Source organism: Meles meles, chromosome 15, assembly GCF_922984935.1.
Source record: "Meles meles chromosome 15, mMelMel3.1 paternal haplotype, whole genome shotgun sequence".
Classification (NCBI taxonomy): domain Eukaryota; kingdom Metazoa; phylum Chordata; class Mammalia; order Carnivora; family Mustelidae; genus Meles; species Meles meles.
The window spans coordinates 42886895-42909501 of NC_060080.1; positions in this window are offsets into that span (position 1 = coordinate 42886895).

The window sequence follows — 22607 nt, forward strand, 5'->3', positions numbered from 1 at the left end:
GGTAGAAAATCAGTGAGAACACAGCTGAACTCAACAACACCATCAATCAACCAGATATAATTGACATGTTTAAAGTACTTCATCCAATAGCAGAATATAGATTCTTCTCAAGCTCACATGGAGTGTTTAACAATATAGACCCCATAATGGGCCATAAAACACCTTAACACATTTAAGATAGTAGAAATAATACAATGTTTATTCTAGACCACAAAGGAATTAAACTGGAAATCAATAGGAGAAAGATAGCTGGAAAATCCCCAAATACGTAGAGATTAAACAACACACTTTTAAATAACACATCGATGGAAGCAGAAATCTTGAGACAAATTACAAAATATTTTTAATTACAAGGTTAGTATATAAAAGTCAATGGATTTTCTATGCACCAGGCACAAAAAAAAGTAATTTCAAATTAAAAACAAAATAAACATCCAAAAGTATGAAATACTTAGGTATAAATCTGGCAAAATATGTACAAGATTTGAGAAAACTCCATGACTCTGATGAATGAAATTAAAGGACTAAATAAATGGATAAATATGTCATGTTTATGAATAGGAAGACTGAATATTGAATATTGAATATTGAATCTGTAGATTCAATGCGATTACCATAAAAATCCCAGCAAATTATATTGTGAATATCAACAAACTGATAAAGTTTATATAAAGAGGCAAAAGAGCCTGAATGGCCAACACAATACTGAAGGAAAAGAATGAAGTTGGGGAACTGACACTATTGTACTTCAGGACATATTATAGTGTCATAGTAATCCAGACAGTGTGTGGTATTGGTGAAAGAATGGATAAGGAGATCAATGGAACATATTAGGGAGCCCAGAAATAGACCCTCTAAAATACTGTCATCTGATCTCTGACAAAGGAGCAAAAGCAATATAATGGAGCAGAGATAGCCCTAAACTAATGGTGCAGGAATAACTGAACATCCACATTCAGAAAAGAAAGAAAAGAAAAAAGAAAAAAAAAAAATCTAGAACCAAACCTTACACCCTCCACAAAAACCAACTCAAAAGTGGATCATGGAGCTAAGCATGAAACACAGAAGTATAAATTTCTTGAATATAACACAGGAGAAAACCTAGATGACCTTGGGTATGGTTGTGACCTTTTAGATAAAACACCAAAGGCATGATCCATGAAAAATAAATTGGTTAGGTAGACTTCATTAAGGTTAAAAACTTATGTTCTATGAAAGACAACATCAAGAGAATGAGCAGACAAGCCTCAGACTGGGAGAAAATACTTGCTAAATTTCATAAAATACTATTGTCCAAAATATACAAAGAATCTTAAAACTAAACAATAAAAAAAATTAAAACAGATGAAAGATCTTCAGACACCACACAAAATAAGGTATACACATAGCAAAACAGCCCATGAAAGATGTTCCGCAACATAGTTTATCAGGGAAATTCAAATTCACATGATAACAAGGTATCAGTGAAACCTATTAGAATGGCCATATTCCAGAACACCAACAGCAAATGCTGGTGAGGAGGTGGAGCAATGGAAACTCCTATTTACTGCTGGAGGGAATGCAGAATGGTACAGCCACTGTGGAAGAGAGTTGGCAAGTTTCTTACAAAACTAAATACAAGGAGGTATAGCTCAGTGGTAGAGCATTTGACTGCAAAACTAAATACATTATCGCCATACAATCCAGAAGCACTCCTTGATATTTACCCAAACAGTTGAGAATTTATGTTGACACAAAACCTGCACACAAACATTCATAGCAGCTTTATTCATAATTGTTAAAACTTGGAAGCAACAAAGATGTCCTTCAGTCAGGGAATTGTACGTACATCCAAACGATAAAACATTTTTCGGCACTAAAATGAAATGAGCTATCACACCGCAGAAGGATATGGAGGAAACTTAAAAACGTATTCTCTCTCTCTTTTTTAAAGATTTTATTTATTTATTTGACAAAGAGAGGTCACAAATAGGCAGAGAGGCAGGCAGAGAGAGAGGGGGGGAAGCAGGCTCCCTGCTGAGCAGAGAGCTCGATGCAGGGCTCAATCCCAGGACCCTGAGATCATGACCTGAGCTGAAGGCAAAGACTTAACCCACTGAGACACCCAGGTGCCCCTTAAAAGTGTATTCTTAAGTGAAAGAAACCAATCTGGAAAAGGTTATATACTATATGGTTCTAAATTTATGACATTTTGGGAAAGGCATAACTATGGAAACATTTATTTTTTTATTTTTTTTATTTTTTAAATATTTTATTTATTTATTTGACAGATAGAGATCACAAGTAGGGAGAGAGGCAGGCAGAGAGAGAGAGAGAGGAGGAAGCAGGCTCCCTGCCAAGCAGAGAGCCCGCTACGGGGCTCGATCCCAGGACCCTGGGATCATGACCTGAGCGAAAGGCAGAGGCTTTAACCCACTGAGCCACCCAGGCGCCCCTGGAAACATTTAAAAGATCATGTTTGAGGAGGAGGGAGGCATAGAGAGGCAATGCATGGGATTTTAAGGACTATAAAAATACTCTATATGACATCATAATGATGCATACATGTCATTATATATTTGTCCAAACTCACAGAATATACAACACCAACAGCAAGTCACACTGTAAACTATACTTTGGGTCATTACAGTGTTTAGATTTATTATTAATATTAATATAAGTATATTGTGTAATATTAATTATAAATATTATTAATATAGGTTTATTAGTTATAACATATGTACTATTATTTAGGGGCTATTGAAGATGTAGGGAGTCTACACATGCATGGAATCAGGGAATACATTGTAATCACTGTACTCACCTCTGAATTTTGGTACAAACCTAAAATTGCTCTAAAAACATAAAGTCTTTTTTTTTAATATTTTATTTATTTATTTGACAGAGAGAGAGGTCACAAGTAGGCAGAGAGGCAGGCAGAGAGAGAGGGAGAAACAGGCTCCCCACTGAGCAGAGAGCCTGATGCGGGGCTGGATCCCAGGACCCTGAGATCATGACCTGAGCCGAAGGCAGAGGCTTAAACCACTGAGCCACCCAGGCACCCCAAAACATAAAGTCTTAATAAAAAAAGAATGTGAAATTAAAAAAAAAACTTTGTACACAAAATTTAGGGAATTTATTTCCAGCAAAACAGATCTAAAGAAATGTTTAAAAAATACATAAAGAACAAGAATATGTTATCAAAGCATAAACTAAATGAAACACTTAAAGATGAAAATTAAACATAATTTTATGTTTGTGTGTATGTGTATACTTTTTCCCTCTTATTTTCAACTTCTGAGAGGTGCTGAACAGGATTTTCCAGCTATAGTTATAATGTTCTGTCACAACTACTCTGCTCTATGAACAAAAGAACAAAAGTACAAAAGAACAAAAGTAGCCCTAGATAATACATAAACAAATGTGCATGGCTATCTTTAAAAACGTTATCCTCATGGACATTGGGGAGGGTATGTGCTATCGTGAGTGCTGTGAAGTGTGTAACCTGGCGATTCACAGACCTGTACCCCTGGGGATAAAAATACATTATATGTTTATTAAAAAAAAAAAATTTGGAAGGGGAGGCGAACCATAACAGACTATGGAGTCTGAAAAACAACCTGAGGGTTTTGAAGGGTCAGGGGTGGGAGGTTGGGGGACCAGGTGGTGGGTAATAGGGAGGGCACATATTGCATGGAGCACTGGGTGTTGTGCAAAAACAATGAATACTGTTACGCTAAAAAAATAAATAAAATGGAAAAAAAAAAAAAAAGACCCACAGAAAGACATCCCCAGTGGGGGGGAAAAAAATGTTATCCTCAAACTATATTTTCATCCATCAAAAAACATTTAATATTAGCATGAAAAATGTAAACTATAATAAAAAATTAGTAAGAGATATGAGAAGGAAATTCACCAAATAAAAAAATACAGGATAAAATACAAGCAAAAAAATCCATATTTATATCTAATAAAATAAATAGAACTTAAACCAGTAAGTAATGAGCACTTTATGTCAAATTAAAAAAAAATTACCATGATTGTTGTTCCTTTTGTCTCTGTGGCTGTTTTTATGGTATCATCTAGTGTTTACACTTCGCCAAGAGGGAAATTTCAGCTATGGCCAAACCAAATATTATTTAATTATAATTTAATTTAATATTTAATATTTCTAGTGAAAAGAGTACAACATTAAACAAGATCCCTAAAAGTTAACATGTCTTTTGGCTCATCAACCCCTCTTTGAGAATTTATTCCTAGAGAAACCTTTCTTTCTTCTTCTTTTATTTTTATTTTATTTATTTATTTATTTATTTATTCTTTTATTTTTAATCAACAAATGTTTATTGGAAATCTACTAGTCTGGTAGTGTTCAGACTTTACTATATAAATTACCTAAGTCTCTGGCATTTAAGTGTTAATGACATGCAAGAAATTTTCCTGAACTATGAAATTAATAAAGTTGGTTATAAAATATCATTAGTTATGTTCTTTTAAAATATTACCTTTTTATGTATCTTTTTATAATATACTCAAAAACATAATTGCTAAAATCTTATGGATATAGATGCATATTATTTTCCATGTTGTACTCACTTTCCATTTTAATACGTGCTGCTTTTGGAAAATAAAGGTGGAAGTGAGTTTAGTATCAGTATGAAAAATAATCTATACTCAGAGAATATATTAATTATTACTATGTATGGAATTGTAATTTTTTAATATTTCATATAATCACATATATAAAGGGTTATATTTATTTATAACTTTACTAATACACTTTAGTATCCTGAAGAACTGTGAATTTTTAATGAACACACAAACTATTAGTAAGTGAAATTGTTAACCTCTGCATAATTCTATATAGTTTTGTATAATTGTATATAGTACTACTGTGCTGAAATCTATTTAGTTTTTCCTGGACAATTATGTGTTTTGTTTAAATATTATAGACAGTCTTGAAATATTTATTTATTTATTCATTTATTTATTCACTTGTACTTGCATGAATTAAAAAATATATAAGTATTTCATTTATTAGATTTCTAGAATATATACTGCTATATGAAAATACCTAATAGCTTATTATTTTTTTTTTAAGATTTACTTATTTAATTCAGAGAGAGAAAGCACAGTGGGGAGGGGCAGAGAGAGAGGAACAGAGGTAACTCTCCGCTGGGCACAAACCTGAGTGAAAACCAAGAGTCAGAAGCTCAATTGACTGAGCCACGCAGGTGCCCCCAAAATATCTACTATTTTAATGAATCTTTGTATACTACATAATTTTTCCCCTTAGAAATGTAGACATTCCTAAAACAGGTTACAAATTAATTGTTGAGATATAAGCAGTTTAGTACTGATTATTGTTCTCCAAACAAATGGCTAAACCTAAACTAAGAAAAAAATGTATTTTTGGGAAGAAGACTAATTTTAGGAATGAGCATTTTCTTATGTAGGCCAAGACAATGAGTTAGTTGGTCCAGTTAGGCAAAACACCTGAGGACACTGGATGATTTTCAGGAAAAAGACAAGGAATCTTGAAATTGAGAAAAATACAAAAGGACAGAACGTATGTGTCTGATAGGTAGTATCCTGACTAATTTTCCTGGCCCATGCCAACTTGTTTACATTTACTATTTCCATGTTAAGTAGTTAAGCCCTGTTGTTTCCCTCTTTTACAGACTAAAATTGGAAGGAGAGAAAAAAAAATGTATTCAGTGAAGGGGTTTATTATTCTTATAGAGTCAGAAATCAACTTTAAAATGTGTTTTTTTTTTAAATTATGGAAATAGCCAAATGTTAGATTTGGGCAGCTTCTTATGCTATGGTTACAGACATCTGTCTCAGACAAGCTTGCACGTGAATAATGAGTTTCCACCATGAGGCTGGAAGCTGCCTGATGAAATCTGCCGCTCAGTATCTTGAACACATTTGGAAGGAAAACAAAGCCAGCTTTGTAGAAGGTGAAAGACAACAGGGCGACATATATAAATCCCTTCATTGTTCCTAGATTTTAACTTTTCTGCATCTTCAGATGCATGTTTTAGCTAAAAATTTCTCCTCTTTCTAAGTCTTACAAACTAGGAACAATTTAGTATGTATATCAGTCTTTCTCACCTAGAAAGAAGTTTCCTTTTTGGGACAGTCTTTACAGTCTCTGTATTTGGATGGGATTTAGTGTATATGAATTTGAATTTTGAGAACATTCCATAGCAACTTTTGATACAGAATAGCATCACTATTTTGTAGACTGTTCCCAACAGGATTAGAATACAAATGTACCAGAGTGGGAACTAATCACCATCACTTGAACAAAGTTTAAATTTAACCAGGGAGTGTATATCTAGCAAGAAACTATATGGTCTTTGGAAAGTATGGACTTTATAATCTCTGAGCAGCGTGAAGTAAATGCAGGGTTTTGGATTAGGGAAATAAAAACATCAATATAGGTAGTTATTTATTCTTGTGTTTATTAGTTAGTGAATGCTGACCTCAGAAAATACAAACAAGAATAAGGCATTGTTTCTGTCTCTATCCTCAATGAAGCAACAAGACAAACTGCAGATATCTAAGAACTACTCAAACCTAAATTACTTTGATGTATGGAATGAAAGGTGATCCTGAAATCAGAAAATCCAGATATGTGATCAGACTAAAAGACTGATTAAGTGATTTATTCATTTCTAATTATTAAAATATGAGATTAAAATTTTAGATTGGGGGCGCCTGGGTGGCTCAGTGGGTTAAGCCGCTGCCTTCGGCTCAGGTCATGATCTCGGGGTCCTGGGATCGAGCCCCGCATCGGGCTCTCTGCTCAGCAGGGAGCCTGCTTCCCTCTCTCTCTCTGCCTACCTCTCTGCCTACTTGTGTGCTCTCTCTGTCAAATAAATAAATAAAATCTTAAAAAAAAATAAAAAATAAATAAAAAATAAACAAATAAATAAAATTTTAGATTGTTTTAATACTAAAGAATATAAATAGAAAACTGAAATGTGCTTCATATCTTATTATCTAGAAATTACAACTATATTTTGGTGATTTTTAAAATCTATAATATTATCAAGAATTATCAAAAATTTTCAAGACAATTCAGCTAAAAGGAAAAAAAAAGGTAGCCACCATCTAGAATGAGGGTTCTTATTATTCTTGTCTATTTATATTTTATAATGTATTCAGTTTTTTGTGCATGTATCTACAACTAATGTTTCAACTCTTATTTATAAATGTTCAGAGCCTGATTCATTTTAATGTATATTAATTTAATTACATTTCTGCCCTTATGATTTTAATTACAGTTCCATGTATTCTTCAAGGTTTATTTTAATGCTGACATACTATTTCCCCCAACAGTATCACTAACACAAAACTTTCTGTACATTAGTCTATACTAAACATGGAGGATAGGGACGCCTGGGTGGCTCATTCAGTTAAGCATTTGACTCTTGGTATCAGCTCTGATTCTGATCTCAGTGTTCTGAGACTGAGCCCTGTGTCAGTCTCCATATTCACAGAGTCTGCTTGAGATCCTCTCCCTTTGTCCCTGCGCCACACCCCCACTCTGCTCCCGTCTCTCTCTTTCTCTCTCTCTCTCATAAATAAATAAAATCTTTAAAAAAAATATTGAGGATGAATAGGATGTTGAACCCTAGAATGATGGAGAGGTAAAGGAACAAACAAAAAAATGCATGCTAATTTGTTTCTGTTTTCCAAAGTCCATCTATTTGGTCAGTTTGGACAGTTATAGCAAGCTACCACAGGCTGAGTAACTGAGAAAATAAACGTTTATTTTTTATAGTTCTAGAGGCCATACACCATCAAGGTGCTGGTGGATTCAGTAACTCGTGAGAGCCAGCTTCCTGGCTGGTAGATGGACAGCTTCCACCGGTGTGCTCATGTAGCCTTTCCTTCTTCCCTACTCTGGAGAGAGTGAGCTCTTCTGTCCCTTCTTCCAAATACCATCACTTTGAAGCATAGACTTGAACATGTGAATTAAGTGAAGGGAGAGGGACACATGTATTTGGACCCTAGCACCAAATACTGTGTTTCCCCCAAGGCCTGTGTATTTTACCACTGATTTATAACTGAGTTGCTCAAATACAGCATTATATTTAAAGCATGATTATTAAAAATCTAGCCTAAAATAGATCAAAACATTAGGTGTATGTTTTTCACAACCAGTATGTATAAGCAGAGGAGCAATACTGATATGTCTAGTGGGGACTTGTAGGGACAGAGGGAAGCCTTATTCTACAAGTTATATCTGTATGCTATTTATTTCCACCATTCACACAGTCTTGATATTGTTCTTGATATTCACAGTCTTGATATTCTGTTTCATTTATATACTCTATTACTGGTTTGATAGATTTCAAACTAGTAGTGAGCCTAGTTTGCTATGGCAATTGCTATAGCATTGCTATGCAATGCTCTTCCCTAGTGTGTTCATTATAATACCCAAGACATTATAATACATACAAATATAATACATGAAGTACTCAAACACATTTCTTCATATCCTGCTCTACTGAGGGACCGACTTCTTGAGGAGAAAATAGAGAAGGTGAGGAGAGGAAAAGAGATTTCTGCAATTTCTTCAGTCTCTTTTCCCTTCCTCTTTTGCTCATCTATCAGTCATAGGCACATCTCCATGATTGTTGTGCGACCTGCACACATTCAAGCAATATTCTATCAGAGAAACCCACCTGCCTGGTAGCATATCCCCACATTTCAACTTTTTACCAACTTACTGTAAACACTTAGACTATTTCATTTTTGTCAGCTCACCACAGATAGCAGAATATAGGTTATTGTACTGTCCTTTTGTGGCAAAATAAATGCATACATAACCAAAATTATATTGGCCCAAATTAGTTTACATTGGTTATAAATTAAAGAAGTGATAAGTGTTTGATTATCTGTCATCCAGAAAGGAAACAAAGCATATCTTTTGAAGCAGGAATGTCTCCTTGTACTTTAATTTTCACAACTAGCCTCAAAACATTTCCTGTGGACTTGGGCCTCTCTTCTCAACACAACAACATGTTCATCAATATCTAAGTTTATTCTGTAATTGGATTCAACCCTTCCATATTTGGAAATCTTCATAAATGGCATTGAAATCTATGAGGGTTCAGAAGCAATGCATAATTCTAAATGGCTACGAGTCTATTAAAAACTTCATGTTCTTGGCTCTTCTGTTTTATATACTCAACTCTTCGCCCTCTCAAGGAACTCAGAAACAAAAGTAGACCAATATCCACTCAATTCAGGTAAACAAAAAAGGAGTTAATCTTACCACCCTCTGAATAATCTTAAATTCTTCTGTATTTTATTATTGTCTATAATACCAATCATCAGATAAGGATAACAAATCTCTTAACTAATACCTTTATCAATGAATATGTGTTTATGTTTTGCCTCATTGTCTAAAAAAATTGAATAGTGTACACAATTATGTACTTTATGATTAGATTAAAATAAGCATAAAGTAATCAGGGCAAATGGAGGGGAGAGAATTATCAAGATCATTAAGTCTCTAAGCCCTTGTGTTTATCTACTCTTACAAGCTGACTGTGACCCATGTGTTTTGGTTATCAAATATAATATTTTTTCCCCTCACAAGTACGCTGTCTTCCCAGAGAACTATCTCACAGCAGACTGAATCTTCAAGAAATTGGGAAGTAGATTAATAGTGTAGATTGTTTTAAGTGAAATTAAAGACCTAAGAAATGTCAAAATTCCACAAAAAAATGTGTTTTCTCCTTTGCGCTCCATGACAAAGGTGCCCATTTCACAAGTAGATAACTTGCATGGAGGATAATGAGGCTGTCAATGATATTCCATGGTGACTGGATGTATTGCATAACAAATTAATTCTCTGGTTTCTCTCCACATGGTCCCTTATGGCCAGCCTCATAAATAGATGGATTTAACTATTGTGGCTTAAATAGAAGACTACAGTAGAGCACGTATTTTTAACTAAAAGAAACTCTATGCTGCTGCTGCTTCTTTTTTTTTTTTTTTTTTGGTCATCTTCTGTTATTCCCTATATTAGTTTGACAGATCAATTTAATACTGGATGATGAACATTTAGTGACTCACTGCATCACTAACTTCATTATTTGTCACTTTCCTCTCTGGGCTTCAGTTTCACCAGATACAAAATAAGGAAGTTTGGCTAACTTTGGCTTACCCAGAAGAAATACTTTATTTTTTTTTTTTAAAGATTTTATTTATTTATTTGACAGAGAGAGAGATCACAAGTAGGCAGAGAGAGAGGCAGAGAGAGAGGAGGAAGCAGGCTTCCTGCGGAGCAGAGAGCCCAATGCGGGGCTTGATCCCAGGACCCTGAGATCATGACCTGAGCCGAAGGCAGCGGCTTAATCCACTGAGCCACCCAGGCGCCCCGAAGAAATACTTTATTATCTCCTAATAGTCATTGCAAATATAATACTCTAGTAAAATATTGCTTCTAATTGCTATGATGCAAGACATAAAGAAGGTAAGAAAGAGGAAATTTTCAATGGAATAAACATTTCTTGCATAGACAATTATGTCATCTGAGAATAAATACAGTTTTATTTCTTTCTTCCTAATCTGTAGCCCTTGTTTTGTATTATGGCATTAGACTGGACTTCCAGTACAATATTGAAAACAAATGGTGAGAAGGAATATTTTTCTTTGTTTCTGATCTTAGTGAGAAAACTGAATTTCTCACCATTAAGTAGGATGTCATCTGTAGGTTTGTAAATGTCTTCTTCAAGTTGAAGAAATACCATTCTATTCCTCATTTGCTGAGATTTTTACAAATCATGAATGCCTGTTGAATTTTATCAATTTTTTAAATGCATCTATTGAAAAATCAAGTAATTATTTTTCTTTAGTTTGTTTATGTAATGGAATAAATTAATTGATTGTCTACATTGAAATCACCTTGTGTAACTGGAAAAAATCATACTTGGTCATGGTATATATTTTTATACATTGTTGAAATCCAATTTGCTAATATTTTCTGAGAAAATCATTTCTTACCTGTCTTCATGTGAGATATTGGTCAGTAGCTTTATTGTGATGTTTTTGTCTGCTTTGTAATTAGGATAATGCTCTCCTCCAGCATTATAATTATGAATGAATAAATTAGAATTTCTTGAATAGTATATTTATATGATACATTATTTCTATAACATACTAATGTAAGCATGTACTACTTACTAATAACAAATTATTAATAGTTATTCGTTTATTCAAATTCTCTCTTCTTTTTGTGACTTTTTGCAGATTGTCTTTAAAGGAATCAATCGCTTTAGTGTAAGTTACCAAATTTGTGAGCATAAAATTTTTTATGCTTATTTTACTTTTAATATCTAAGGAATCATTAATGACACCCCTCTTCATTTCTTATACTAGGAATTTGTCTTTTATTTTCTTAGTTAGCAGGGCTAGAGAAATTGGATTTTGTTGGTCTTTTCAAAGTATAAATTTGGTTTCATTGATTTCTCTGATTTGCCATTCTCAATTTAATTTATTTTTGACCTCAATATGTATTATTTCCTGTTTTCTTCTTATTTGAGGTTTAATTTACTCTTCTTTTTTTTATTTCCTCAGATGAAAATTTAAATGGTTGATTTTAGATTTTTCTGCTTTTCTAATATATCTGTTCAATGCTATAAATTTCCCTCTATGCATTTCTTTCTCTGCATCTCACAAATTTTGATAACTTGTATTTTCATTTACATTTAGTTAAAAATATTTTAATTTCTCTTGAGATAGTTTTTCTTTAAACGTGTTATTTTGAAGCATGCTATTTAATCTCAAATTATTTTGGGATCTTTCCCTTCATTTCTGATCTTAGTATATAATTAAATCCATTATGGTCTGAGAGTAGTTATTGTATGATTTATTTTAAATTTTTTTAGTTTTTTTTTTAAATCAAAGTATAATTGACATACAAATGCTATTGGTTTCAGGTGCAGATCATAATGATTCAATATTTTTATACACTATGAAATGCTCCCCACAATAAGTCTAGTTACCATCTAAGTTACCAAGTCATTGCAATATTACTGACTATATATATTCCATATACTATGCATTTTTTTTTCAATAGCAGATATATGGTATTTGTCTTTGTCTGACTTATACCCTCTAGATCTAACTATGTTTTTGCAAATGGCAACATTTGATTCTTTTTTATTCCTGAGTAATAGTCCATGGTGCATACACACCACGTTTTCTTTACTCATTCATCTATTGATGTATACTTTGGTTACTTCCGTATCTTGGCTATTGTAAAGAATCCTGCAATACATATGGGGTTTCTACATCTCCTCATGTTGGTGTTTTATTAGTGTGTTTGTGATGACCCAGATTAGGTCTATATTGGTAAATGGTCCATGTGAACTTGAAAAGAATGTATATTTGCTACTGTTGGATGAAGCAGTCCATAGATGTCAATTATATCCAGTTGACTAATGGTGTTGAGTTCAATGTGCCCTTACTGCTTTTCTGCCTGCTAGATCTGTCCATTTATAATATAGAGGTCTAGAAATCTCTAACTTAGAGAATGGATTCACCTATTTCTCTTTACAGTCTTATTAGTTTTTGCTTCAGCTCCTTTGACATTGTAGTGTTAGGCACATACACACTAAGGTTTCAAAATTCAGTTCTATTTGAGGTCAATATAGCTATTCTAGCGTTTTAGAAAAAAAAATTGTATTAGCATAGTATATCTTTATTTATGAATTTACTTCAAGTTTATGTTTTTATATTTAAATTCTCTTTCTTGTAGACAATAAATAGATTTTTTTAAATCCACTCTAGCAATCTCTGTTTTATTTACTACATTCATACCATTATCATTCAAAGTGATCATTGATGTACTTGGCCTATTACCATATTTGTTACTGTTTTGAATTCCTAGCACTCTTTTTTTTTGTTCTTATTTCTTTCCTTTCCACTCTTTTGTGATTTTATTTGATACTTGTATATGATTTGTTTTTATGTCCTTTCTTAGTTTAGCAATTGTACTTCATTTTTTAAAAAGTTTTGACTGAGACTTCAAATAAGATGGTGGAGGAGTAGCAACTGAAATATCATCAAGTCCCAGGAGTTCAACTTTCAGCTAGATAGTTATCAAACCATTCCAAACACCTACAAACTCAAAGGAAATAGAAGAGAAGAAGAGAAGCAATTCTAGGAACAGAAAATAGAACACTTTCTGGAAGGTAGGACATGCAGAGCAGGGAATCCAAAACCATGGGAAGATAGATCTCAGTGGGAGGGCCTGGCTCCCAGCAAGCAGTGGAGCAGCAGAGCACAAAATCAGAACTTTTAGATGTCTGCTCCACTGAAGGACATCACTCCAAGGCTAAACAAGGGTGCAGCCCTAATGGGGACACTGTGGTCTCAAGTCCCGGGGGGCCACAGAAAGACTGGGGGTGTCTGAGTGCGTCAGATCACCCAGGTATCAGAGCAGGGAAGCTGACTACAGAGACAGAGCTGAGGAGTGAGCGTTCAGATCAAGATTGCCTTAAACTGTAATCCAAGGCACATTCAGAATACTGCTCTTCAAGCAGGGACCCCACAAGTGGCAGATCTGGAGAAACCCCACTCCTTCTTCCTCTGGGAGGAGTGGCATGGGAGTGTGTGGCAGGAATTTGCTGGGTTTGCAGATTCCAAATGGGACTGTGCACCAGAGATAGAAGCACATGGTCATAGACTGGGCGAGCTTGGAGTATGGCCAGAGACGAGGGAGATGGGAGGTTTTGACTGCTTTTTTCTGAGGGCACAATGAAGATTGGGGCCCTGAGCTCTTAGCTCTACAGGGCCAGAGATTGGGAGGCCACCATTTTCATTCCTGTCCTCCAACACTCAACAGAAAGCATTTAGGGAACAAAAGCTACAGAGAGCAAACGTGAGCAGATTAGTTAGCCTGGTCTCTGGCAAGGGCGGTGCATTTCCACCTCAGGCAAAGACATTTGAGACTCCCTGCAACAGGCCCCTCCCCAGAAGATCAGCAAGACATCCAGCTAAAACCAAACTCCCCAGTCAATGAGAACATCTTTTTTTCTTTTCTTTTCCAACCAACTTATCTTATCAATTCCTTTTTTAGAACTTTTAAAAGAAATTTTCATCTTTACAGTCATAGTCCACCCCTTCATCATATTTACCCATATTTTTGTTCATATATATATATATATGTATGTGTATATATATATATATATATATATTCTTTTTTTTTCCTTTCTTTAAAATTTTGGGAGGTAGTTTCTTCTAAAAGACCAAAATACACCCAAAATCAAGTGGGTGGCTCTGTTCTATTCACCAGTCTTATATATATCAATATATACATTTTTAAATTTTTAAAATTTTTTATTTTTATTTAATATTTTCCCCTTTCTTCTCCCCCCAGTTTTGGGTCTCTTCTAATTTGGCTGACATACATTTTTCTGGTGTCTTTGCTATCCTTTTAGTATTTTATTCTCTCATTCATACATTCTTATCTGGATAAAATGACAAGGTGGAAAAACAACACACAAAAAAAGAAAAAGAGATAGTACCAACAGCTAGGGACCTAATCAATATGGACATTGGTAATATGTTGGAACTAGAGTTTAGGATTACGATTATCAAGGTGCTAACAGGGCTCAAAAAAGGTATGGAAGACACTAGAGAAATCACTTCTGGAGGAAAAAAAATCCCTTTCTGGAGAAATAAAAGAACTAAAATCTAACCAAGTTGAAATCATAAAAGCTATTAATGAGGTGCAATCAAAAATGGAGGTTCTAACTGCTAGGAAAAATGAGGCAAAAGAGAGAATTAGTGATATAGAAGACCAAGTAATGGAGAATAAAGAAGCTGAGCAAAAGAGAGACAAACAACTACTGGACACAAGGGGAGAATTTGAAATATAAATGATGCCATAAGATGAAACAATATTAGAATAATAGGGATCCCAGAAGAAGAATAAAGAGAGACAGGGGCAGGAGTCTATTGGAGTAAATTATACTAGAGAATTTCCTAACATGGCAAGGGAACAAGCATCAAAATCCAGGAGGCACAGAGAAGCCCTCTCAAAATAAAAAAAAAAAAAAAAATAGGTCCACACCCTGTCTTCTTATAGCAAAACTTACAAGTCTTAGTGACAAAGAGAAAATCCTGAAAGCAGCTCAGGACAAGAAGTCTGTAACATACAATGGCAGAAAAATTAGATTGGCAGCAGACTTAGCCACAGAGACCATGCAGGCCAGAAAGGAGTAGAATGGTATATTCAGAGCACTAAATGAGAAATATAAGCACCCAAGAATACTATATCCAGCTAAGCTGTCATTGAAAATAGAAGGAGAGATAAAAAGCTTCCAGGAAAAACAAAAACTAAAAGAATTTGCAAGCACCAAACCAGTCCCACAGGAAATATAAAGAGGGTCCTCTAAGCTAAGGAAGAGCCTAAAAGTAACAGACTAGAAAGGAACAGAGACAATATACAGTAACAGTCACCTTACAGGCAATACAGTGGCACTAAACTCATATCTTTCCATAGTTACCCTGAATGTAGATGGGCTAAATGCCCCAATCAAAAGACACAGGGTATTGGAATGGATTAAAAAATTAGACACATTGATATGCTGTCTGCAAGAAACTTATTTGAGACCCAAAGACATGTCCAGATTTAAAGTGAGGGGGTGGAAAACAATTTCGCATGCTAATAGAAATCAAAAGAAGGCTGGGGTGGCAATCCTTATATCAGACAAATTAGGTTTTAAGCAAAGACTATAATAAGAGATAAGGAAGGACACTATATCATCCTTGAAGGGTCTGTCCAATGAGATCTAACAATTTTAAATATCTATGCCCCTAACATGGGAGCAGCCAGTTAATATAAACCAATTAATAACAAAATCAAAGAAACACATCGACAAAAATACAGTAATATTAGGGGACTTTAACACCCCCCTCACTGATATGGACAGAACATCAAAGTAAAAGACCAACAAGGATATAAAGGCCTTAAATGACACACTGGACCAGTTGGACATCATAGATATATTCAGAACATTCCATCCCAAAGCAACAAAATACACATTCTTTTCTAGTGCACATGGAATATTCTTCAGAATAGATCACATCCTGCATCACACAGGTCTCAACCAGTATGAAAAGACTGGGATCATTCTCTGCATATTTTCAGACCACAATGCTCTGAAGCTAGAACTCAACCACAAGAGGAAAGTTGGAAAGAACTCAAATACATGGAGGCTAAAGATCATCCTACAAAAGAATGAATGTGTCAACCAGGAAACTAAAGAAGAATTGAAAAAACTTCATGGAAACAAATGATAATGAAAACACAAGTGTTCAAAATCTGTGGGACACAGCAAAAGCTGTTCTGAGAAGAAAGTGTATAGCAATATAAGCCTTTCTCAAAACAAGAAAGGTCTCAAGTATACAACCTAACCCTACACCTAAAGGAGCTAGAGAAAGAATAGCAAAGAAGGCCTAAACCCAACAGAAGAAGAGAAACCATAAAGATCAAAGCAGAAATCAAGAAAACAGAAACCAAAAGAATAGTAGAACAGACCAACGAAATTAGGAGCTGGTTCTTTGAAAGAATGAATATGATTGATAAACCCTAGGCTAGACTTATCCAGAAGAAAAGAGAAAGGGCCCAAATCAATAAAATCATGAATGAAAGAGGAAACCAACATCAACACCAAAGAAATACAATTAGAAGAATGTATTATGAGCAACTATATGCCAGCCAATTTGACAATCTGGAAGAAATAGATGCATTCCTAGAGATGTATAAACTACCAAAACTGAACCAGGAAGACATAGAAAACCTGAACAGACCCATAACCAGTCAGGAGATTGAAGCAGTCCTCAAAAATCTCCCAACAAACAAGATTCCAGGGCCAGATGGCTTCCCAGGGGAATTCTACCAAACATTTAAAGAATTAATACCTATTCTCCTGAAACTGTTCCAAAAAATAGAAATGGAGGGAAAACTTCCAAACTCATTTTATGCATTACCTTGCATTTATTGCATTACCTTGATCCCAAAACCAGCCAAAGATCCCATTTAAAAGGAGAATTAGAGGGACGCCTGTGTGGCTCAGTTGGTTGGACGACTGCCTTTGGCTCAGGTCATGATCCCAGAGTCCCGGGATTGAGTCCCGCATCAGGCTCCCAGCTCCACGGGGATTCTGCTTCTCCCTCTGACCTTCTCCTCGCTCATGCTCTCTCTCACTGTCTCTCTCTCAAATAAATAAATAAAATCTTTTTTTTTAAAAAAAGGAGAATTACAGAACAATATCCCTGATGAACATGGATGCAAAAATTTTCACCAAAATACTAGCCCATAGACTTCAACAGTACATTAAAAAGATTATTTACCATGACCAAGTGGGATTTATTTCTGGGCTGCAAGTTTGGTTCAACATCAGCAATTCAATCAATGTGATACAATACATTAATAAAAGAAAGAACAAGAACCATATGATATATGATACCCTCAATAGATGCTGAAAAAGCATTTGATAAAGTATAGCATCCTTTCTTGATCAAATTCTTCACAGTGTAGGGATTGAGAGTACATACCTCAATATCATTAAAGCCATCTATGAAAAACCCACAGCAAATATCATTCTCATTTGGGAAAAACCTAGAACTCTTCCCTAAGGTCAGGAACATGGCAGGAGTGTCCACTATCACCACTGCTATTCAACATAGTACTAGATGTCCTAGCCTCAGCAATAAGACAACAAAGGAAATTAAAGGCATCCGAATCGGCAAAGAAGTCAAACTCTCACTCTTTGCAGGTGATATGATACCTTATGTGGAAAACCCACAAGACTCCACTCCAAAACTGCCAGAACTCATACAGGAATTCAGTAAAGTGTCAGGATATAAAATCAATGCCCAGAAATCTGTTGCATTTCTATACACCAAGACAGAAGAAAGAGAAATTAAGGAATCAATCCCATTTACAATTGTACTATAACCATATGATACAAGAGGCAAAGAATCTGTACAAAGAAAACAATAACATACTCATGAAAGAAATTGAGGTAGTCACAAAGAAATGGAAAAAACATTCCATGCTCATGGATTGGAAGAACAAATATTGTGAAAATATCTATGCTACCTAGAGAAATTTACAGATTTACTGCAATCCCCTATCAAAATACCATCATTGTTTTTCAAAGAAATGGAATAAATAATCCTAAAATTTATATGGAACTGGGAAAGACCCTGAATAGCCAGAGGAATGTTGAAAAAGAAAGCCATGTTGGCAGCGTCATGATTCCAGACTTCAAGCTCTATTATAAAGCTGTCATCATCAAGACAGTATGGTACTGGCACAAAACAAACAAACAAACAAAAAACAGACACATAGATTAATGGAACAGAATAGAGATCCCGGAATGGACCCTCAACTCTACGGTCAACTTATCTTCAAAAAGCAAGAAAGAATGTCTACTGGAAAAAAGACAGTCTTTTCAACAAATGGTGTTGGGACAATTGGACAGCCACATGCAGAAGAATGAAACTGGACCTTTCCCTTACACTACACACAAATAGAGACTCCAAACGGATGAAGGACCTCAATGTGAGATAGGAATCCATCAAAATCCTGGAGGAGAACAAAGGCAGCAACCTCTTTAACCTCAGCTGCAGCAACTTCTTCCTAGAAACATCTCCAAGGGCAAGGATAACAAGGGCAAAAATGAACTATTGGGATTTCACCACGAAGAAAAGCTTTTGCACAGCAAAGGAAGCAGTCAACAAAACCAAAAGACAACTGACAGAATGGGATAAGATATTCGGAAATGACATAGCAAACAAAGGGCTATTGTGCAAAATCTATAACGAATTTCGCAAGCTCAACACCCAAAGAACAAATAATTCAATTAAGAAATGGGCAGAAGACATGATCAGATACTTCTTCAAAGAAGACCTCCTAAGAGAGGTCACAGACACAAGAAGAAGTGCTTAAGACCACTCGGCATCAGGGAAGTACAAATCAAAACCACAATGAGATACCACCTCACACCAGTCAGAATGGCTAAAATTAACAAGTTAAGAAACGACAGATGTTGGTGAGGATGAGGAAAAAGGGGAACCCTCTCCTACACTGTTGGTGGGAATGCAAGCTGTTATAGCCACTCTGGAAAACAGTATGGAAGTTTCTCAAAAAGTTGAAAATAGAGCTATCCTATGACCCAAGCAATTGCACTACTGGGTATTTACCCTATAGATACAAATGTAGTGATCCGAAGGGGCATGTGCACCCGAGTGTTTATAGAAGCAATGTTCACAATAACTAAACTCTGGGAAGAACCTAGATGTCCATCAACAGGTGAGTGGATAAAGAAGATGTGGTATATTTATACAATGGAATACTATGCAGCCATCAAGAGAAATGAAATCTTGCCATTTGCAATGATGTGGGTAGGACAAGGGTATTATGCTAAGCGAAATAAGTCAATCATAGAAAGACAATTATCATATAATTTGTCTGTATGAGGAATTTGAGAGACAGAGTGGGATTTTTGAGGGTAGGGAAGGAAAAAATGAAACAAGATGGGATCTTGAGGGAGACAAACCATCAAACTCTTAATCTCACAAAACAAATTGAGGGTTGCTGGGGTATGGGGTAGGGAGAAGGTGGTTGGGTTGTGGACACTGGGGAGGCTATGTGATATAGTGAGTGCTGTGAAATGTGTAAGACTGATGATTCAGAGACCTGTACCCCTGGGGCAAATAATACATTATATGTTAATAAAAATAATTAATTAAAACAAACTTTTTGACTGTTTTCCCTAAAGTTTGAAATATACATTTACAAACAATCCCAGTACACTTTCAGACAACACTTAACTACTTCAATGATAGTACACATACCTGATAGTAACAAAAGAATTATAACATTTTCCTTCTGTTTCTTGTATCATTGATGCCATTCATTTCAATTATCCATAAGGATACACAAGCACACATATAAGGATATGTAAGCATGTACAAGTAAATACACTGTTGTTATTATTGTGAAAAAAATTTATGCTAGACAATTAAGAGTAAGAAAAATTAATGTTCTTATTTTTCCCTCACTTGTTCATTTTCCAAAGTTCTTCCTTCTTTTTAGTGTAGGCTTGAGTATCTGACTTATATTATTTTCCTTCTCTTTCAAGAACTTTTTAACATTTCTTGCAAATCATGTCTATTTGCAACAAACTTCCTTAATTTTGTTTGTGTAAAAAAAGTCTTGTTTTCTCCTTTACTTTTGAAGGATAACTTCACAGAGTACAAAATTCTAAGTTTTTTGTTTGTTTACTTGTTTTGTTTTTCCTTTAATACTATAAATGTCTCATTCTACTCTAAAACAAACAAAAATATGGAGTGCTTTCTGGACAATGTTAATGTCTACTTAAAACAGGAAATCAAGCCTGAAGTGGTAATAAACTCATAAAGAACTATGGGAATATCAAAGTCCTAGAAAACTATGAATAAGTAATAATGGTACAACCAGAATGCTAAAAGAGGACAAGGAATTAACACAGTGCAAAGGAAGTTATAAACATTTATTAGAGAGGCATCTGGATGGTTCAGTCGGTTAAGTATCCAACTCTTGATTTTGGTCCAGATCATGATCTCTGGGTTGTGAGGTTAAGCCCCACCTTGGGCTTCATGCCCAGCTTTATGACCAGCTTATGATCCTCTCTCTCTCCTTTTGCCCCTAACCTCTCCAGCCACTTGCCCTTGTGTGCAATCTCTCTCTTAAAAAAAAAAAAAAACCAAACCAAAAACTAGATATTTAGAAATTAGAGAATTAGCAACATGGTGAACCAGATGGACCAAGTATGAAAAATATAAGACAGAAGAAGTTAATATATAAAGGATAACTATGTATGCTAATAACTAGAAGTCTTCATGGAGAGGATGACTATGAGAGGTGGCCTGCATACAGTGGACTCTGGAACTATATAGCTTTGCATTTTGATTAGTTTGATGTGAATGTCAGAGTCTAGGGTGTAACTGAGAGTTATTTGTTGAAATCAAGAGAAGTTCATTGGAAATGAGACAAGCTATTCAGGATCTAGGGTTTTGGATGAATTTCCCATGTAGGTGTTAAAACTGGCAAGATGGGGACACCTGGGTGGCTCAGTTGGTTAAGCTGCTGCCTTCGGCTCGGGTCATGATCCTGGGGTCCTGGGATCGAGTCCCGCATCCGGCTCCTTGCTCGGCAGGGAGCCTGCTTCCTCCTCTCTCTCTGCCTGCTTGTGTGTACTCTCTCTCTCTCTCTGACAAATAAATAAAATCTTAAAAAAAAAAAAAAAACTGGCAAGATGGGACACCTGGATGGCTCTGTCTGTTAAAAGGCCAACTCTTGGTTTCAGCTCAGGATGTGATCTCAGGGTCTTGGGATTGAGTCCCATGTCAGGCTCCATCTCAGTGAGGAGTCTGCCTACACATTCCCTCCCTCCTTCTCCCTCTGCCCCACCCCTGTCTCTCCTTCAAATAAATTGGTAAATCTTAAATAAATAAATAAAATCAACAAGATGATAGCAAAAGCTTCAGTGGAGAGAAAGACAGGTGTTGATACTGAGAAGGTGATTGATATTTCACTATATCCCAAGTGCATTTACTTACTAAGACTGTGATTTCACTGTGTGAGTCTCTTTTCCGTCTGACCTCTGACTTTCAACATTGCCACTGCTACCTGTGTTATCTATCGAACTACTATATTTCTAATAGATCTCCTGCTTTGCGTATGCATTTATCTAATAGTTTCATCTCACTAAGGCAAGTATGGTTTTGTAAAAAGTAGGAACTACTCTTACCATTTATTTTTTAAAAATACCAAATTTTAAATTTCAAAATACCAAAATTTTTCATGGTATCTCTGTGTACTCAAGATAAAATACAGAATTGTTACTTTGGTCACAAGTTAATCCTTTCTCACACATCTCATATCACTACCTCATTAATTTTCTAGGCTAGATCCACATTTTTTGTTGTTGCTGTTGTTTTGTTTTTCAGATCCTCGAATACAATAAATATCTTTCTAAATCTGGATCTTCAAACATGTAATTTTTACTATATTTGATTTTTTAGTATATTTTCCATTTTGCATCCCCCTCAGTGATCGCCAGTTTTATAAGTGACCCACAAACCATACCTTTGATTACCTGTTTTATAAACTTGCTCAAGACTGAAACCACTATGTTGTTTGTAAACTCTAGCTCCTTTATTGTGTATAAGTTTTACTGATATAAAAAAGCCAAATGCTATTTATTCAACCACTGTCTCATAGATTCAAAACAGTGACAAGTGTTCTTTCTGTGTCTGGAATAAGATCAAAACATAAAAATCCAAGATTATCTTAACTAAACTGGAGAAACAAGATGCTCTGATGACCTTTCAGAGAGTTTCTACCACCTATTTGACATTGCTGGTGTTATTTTATCCTATTCAGTCAGAAAAAAAAAAATTCTTTGTGAAAGAATTTAGAACAAAATTAAGTGCTCAGTTTACTAATTATTTTTGAAGTAGTTTATACAAAGGACTCATTTAATGAGATAAAATCTATCAATCAGTAGTACAATAGAGTCTTAGGTTTATTTTAATTC